This window comes from Lathamus discolor, chromosome 1 (assembly GCF_037157495.1).
Source record: "Lathamus discolor isolate bLatDis1 chromosome 1, bLatDis1.hap1, whole genome shotgun sequence".
Classification (NCBI taxonomy): Eukaryota; Metazoa; Chordata; class Aves; order Psittaciformes; family Psittacidae; genus Lathamus; species Lathamus discolor.
Window position 1 is genome coordinate 139,071,258 of NC_088884.1, and position 5,070 is coordinate 139,076,327.

The 5,070-nt window shown below is 38.4% G+C and overlaps 1 long non-coding RNA gene across 1 annotated transcript; it reads right to left on the reverse strand.

Annotated features, from left to right (window-relative positions):
- Positions 1 to 700: 700 nt before the first annotated feature.
- Positions 701 to 4,587, reverse strand: LOC136007390 (uncharacterized). The gene is made up of 3 exons (XR_010609676.1): positions 4,461 to 4,587; positions 3,373 to 3,486; positions 701 to 763 (listed from the first exon to the last, which is right to left on the reverse strand). It is a non-coding gene; the product is annotated as an uncharacterized LOC136007390 (long non-coding RNA).
- Between the last annotated feature and the right edge of the window lie 483 nt (positions 4,588 to 5,070).

Here is a 5,070-nt window from a genome sequence, read left to right on the forward strand (position 1 = left end):
ACTAAAACAATGTTACAGTCCTGTATGATCTAAGAGTCCACTTTGATATGAAATGTTAGTTCACATCCACCTTAGAAAAAATCCAGACAGAAAAGTGTGTGTTCACACATACTGCGAGACCACCACCCTTCCTTGACTTCAGTGGTGCTGTAGCATTCACCTATGGAGTACATGTATAAGACCACTTCACTTAGGGTTATTGTTTGATGGGTTATCTAACGTCCCTTCTAGTGAAGCAGAAAGCCTCTTCATGCCAGTATGCTCCTCATCACCTTCAAACACCACACTCACCCCATTTTGGGAAAATGTGAGATGCAAATAGCCTCCACAAACCCTGGCTTGACCAGCCAGCTTGTAAAATACAGCACTGATGCAGGAGGCTGATGTCAAACCCACATTTCAGCTTTATGACCTCACATTCAGAACATTTTTTTCTTGTCAGTGTTCCGTTTTATGAATGATGCACAGTGAAGATGCATGATAGATGGTAAAGGGCTGTCTGCCTGCCTGTGACTGATGTGGTCAGTATCGAAAAGGTACAAAGGAATTGAAAGTGAATTCCTTCTCCTCTGAGTGAGAACATGAAAGGCTATCCACAATAGTTACTCAGAGGTTGAACTTCATTTTACCTGTAGCTTTATTTTGCTTTTTAAATAGCTAAAGCAAGCATTAAAGTAATGGAGATGAAAAGACTGCTTACAGGAACTTCGCTTTTTCAAGTGATTGTGAATCACAATGTGGCTTCAAATCAACCAGCATATACCTGCAGACAAAGGAACAGAAGGGAAGATCATCAGAAGAAAATTATTGTTGAGAAAGAGCAAAGCGCTGTGACCATTCTGTCAGACAAAGGTTTTGGTAGGCCAAAATGACAAAGACATAAGTGCTGCATAAAAAATAGTCTTGTTTTCCTTAATGTTGTGTGTTGTTCAGTTACATGCATAAACTGAAATACAAATGTTAAGCATAAAATTGTTTACGTGCGCTAACTTCTGAACATTGACCATTTCCTGAGTTTGTTACAAAAGGAAAAAAAAAATGGTAATGAACATTTTTCCTTCTCCTCATGCATTTGAAAGTTAATTATTGCCACCCATAGGGATCAGACACATGCGACTGCAGATGGCCAACATGATCTGGTAGAAACTCTAAGCATTTTCTTTTTTATATAAAGCATTTATACAAAGATAGTTTGTCCAAACAGAAGCCACCCATTTGACACAAGTAATCAGAGTGATCAAATAAAGAGTACCATATAGAGATTTGAGTCTAAGAGCTAAAAGCACGACATATGTGGCATATGCATACTTACACAGATATAATGTAAAAATAATTAAAGCTCAAAGACTGGGATCATTTTCAGGTTTGTATTTGTCTGATTTTTAATTTAAATTCCATTTTAAAAGGCAGGGTTACTTCTCTGTCCGTTTACTTTTGCTTGTTTCTCTTATGCAGTGATATATAAATGGAGCCTCAGTAAAACTGAAGCAGTATTTTGTTGCTAGTGGCATTGATAAATAAAGAACAAGATACTGTAAATATTTTATGTACTTTCTAAAGGCTATATTCACTTTCAGATCCTTCTGCATGAGAAGTAGATTCACTGCATGTTAGTTCATTCTAGATTTTGTCTGTTCGCTCTCTTTCATTATATTCACATAAAATGGCAGTAGCTGACCTTTTTCCATAGTGCCATTACAAAAATCCCTACACAATGACTGCAATAGTGATTATAGAAGAGTAAGATGATGTTGCCTCACTTACAAATAATAGCAGAGAATGGTTTCAACAACAACTGGTGTGTAAGTTCATGGCTATGTTATGGTTATCTTATGTTATCATAGAATCATAGAATGGTGTGGGTTAGAAGGGACCTTAAAGATCATCTAGCTCCAGCCCGCCTGCCAACGGACACCTTCCACTCTACCAAGTTGCTTAAAGCCCCATCCAGCCTGGCCTTGAACGCTTCCAAGGATGGGGCAGACACAACATCTCTGGGCAACCTGTGCCAGTGCCTCACCACCTTCAAAGTAAAAAATGTTTTCCTGAAATTTAGTGTAAATCTATCCTCTTTTAGTTTAAAGCCATTCCTCCTTGTCCTGTTACTACATGCTCTTCTGAAGAGTCCCTCTCCAGCTTTCTCTCAGGCCCTCTTTTTAGGTACTAGAAGCTGTTCTAAGGTCTCCCCAGAGCCTTCTCTTCTTCTCCAGGCTGAATAACCCCAACTCTTCCAGCCTGTCTTCATAAAAGAGGTGCTCCAGCCCTCTGATAATCTTTGTGGCCTTCCTCTAGACTTGCTCCAGCAGATCTGCATCCCTCTTATCTTGGGGGGGCCCAGAGCTGAATTAAGTACTGCAGGTAGGGTCTCAAGTGAACGGAGTATAGGGAGAGAATCACCTCCCTTAAACACTCTTTTTAATGCAGCATGTTATGCTGTATTATGTAGGAGATGCTGAATAAGTATAGCCATGCAAACAGGGGTAGTTCTGTGTGTGACTTCATTGCATAAGGCTGCTGGTTCTTGTAACAGAGATGCCTAGCCAGATGGATATGCCCCTGGCTTGCGGATGCATATGTTGGCCAAAGCAGAACTGGCTTTATGAGCTTTAACCAGTCTAACACTGTCTTCCAAGTCACACACACCAGTTGTAGAATGGTGATTTGGCATGTTGCTTTGCTTTTCGGGTTAGTTTAAGTACCATTTTACTAAATTATGATTACAGTTGCTGAAATGAAAACCACTAGGAAGATCATGAAGGACCTATCTAAATATCTACTGTTTAGCATTCCCTGGTTTTTAATGGGAAGGGTTTGAAATGTTTTTAAGCAACATAGTATTATTCAGTCAGCAGGAAATGTAACACCGTCCAAGCACTCATCCCTATCCACAATGGAATGACCAATCCAACTGTTACAAGTCAGCAGGCTTTTTCATGAAAGAAGACCAAGAACTCTTTTTTTGTTTCTTTTTTTAAACTAACTTAACACTATTTGCTTTCAGACTTCATAGTTTTGTTTCAGTCCCAACAAGCAGGTGCAGTTACTTTATTGATATCACAAAGTTAGTGAAAATCTGTTTTCATGGAAGAATTCTTAGCCCTTCTGTTACCTTTGAAGACTGTCAACATAGGACCTTTCAGAGATTTTGGACAGAAAACCACAATTATGATTTTTTCAAACTTCAGTGATTTATTTTGTAGCACAGTTTTGCTAAGGAGATTTCATTTGCTCTTTTAAAGAGGGAAACCATACAGGGGAACTGTCACGGTTTCCATCTCCTGTTAACCTCAGGGTTAACCCTGACCTTTCTGCTTCATTTGTCTCCAGCTTCTGGACAAAGCTTCTGCTTTGGTGTTGTTAAGACATACTCACACTTTTCTCATCCTGTGTTCCCAAACATGTTTCAGAATTTCATGACAGGCCTCCATGTACTGAGCCAGCTTAAAGTTTTCATACATGAGGTGTGCTTAGAGGTAACATCCCTTTCTGGCATAAAGACAAAAAAGACAGATGAAATATAACCTAATTATCTGCTTACAGTCAAGTTTTTCTAGCTCTGTATTTTCAGAAGTAACAGGTTTCGAAGCCCTAAAGCTACCTTAAAAAAAAAAATATATACAAAGTTCTCTGTGTAAGTCCATTTGGGAGTTTTTAGTTACCTTCTAGGTTCTGAAGTTTTGTGGAAGGAGCAAAAGGAAAGGCACCAGGAGCAAAAAGAACATGAAGAAAAGAGAACACAACAGAAAGTCCAGAGGCAGTGTCCATACTTCAGTACCTAGGAGGGGTGAAAATATCCAGCTGCAACTCTCTGTGCACCCACTGCATACTTTACCGTTAGCCGTACCTCCTTCAGCTATTCAACTAGTATCAGAGCAATTAAGGTGTGAATTCCTTTTCTACATCACCAAGGTAGAAAAAGTACATCAACTTAACCTCATTAATGCTGACTGGAAAATATAAATCTGCCTTTCTTCAAACAACACAGCAAAGAACTTTTATTGCACCAGGGGTAAATACGTCACTCACCCAACCCTCTGCTCCACCTAGAAACCTCTTAAACTTATCCTGTTGTTCTAGGTAACTCTTATCCTTACTTTACCATATAGTAACAAAGCTCAACAGGACATGTAAATGTAATCTGTTAATTTATTTATAAAATCAAAACCCAGTCCTCCCAGCAACCTCTCTTGTAATCCTCCAGGTATGAGAAGGTATGTATGGCACAATATGCTTGTTGGACTAATGCTGCAGTGGCTATACCAGAAACAAGGAAAAAAATCCACAGAAAACTGATTGGATAACAACACTGATCATTCAGCAGTCAAATTCCTCTAGCTTTAATGATATGCAGTTTCATAAATATATATATATTTTAAGAAAAGAAAACCTGTAAAGTATCTTCGCTAAAACTGCCAACAATATTTTAATTGTTCATAGGTTTTATGTTTTTTTCCTTTTACCTCTTTCACATGGCAGCTGAGTCTCACCATCTGGTCCGAGCTGAGATTACAGAGTGCAGCCAAACTGGTCAAAATCATGGTATCTTGCCAACACACTAAGCACTAGGAAATGCTTGGGAAAAGTAAATTTAAATGTGGACATCCTATATCACAACTCTGAAAAGACAGTGAGTTGAAAACAGCACGAGAGTTATTCAAGTGAATTAACATATTCAAATTATTGTTTCTATTGCTAGTATTTCTTTGAGAGAATTATTGAATAATCATATCGCTGCTGACTACCTTTCAGATCTACCCGAAATTTTCAACCCAATACTTCACTTTCTGTTGGACCAACTTATAAAATGACTAAACAGTTGTTTCATCAGTCTCAGTTGAAGTGTTATCCTCTGTAAACCTTTTTCTATGCTAGTTATACATTTCAAGCTAACTAAATCTCAAAAGAGTGCTTTAAAAAGCCATCAAAAACAAAGCTACAAGAATAATCTGGTGCTTCTTTATCAGTAGCATTTCATTATGATCACAGAGATGACCTGATGCATAGTCATCTGGAGTTTCTACTTGACTGAGCTTCATGATACTTGAAAGTGTTCAATATCTCCTTGACTTC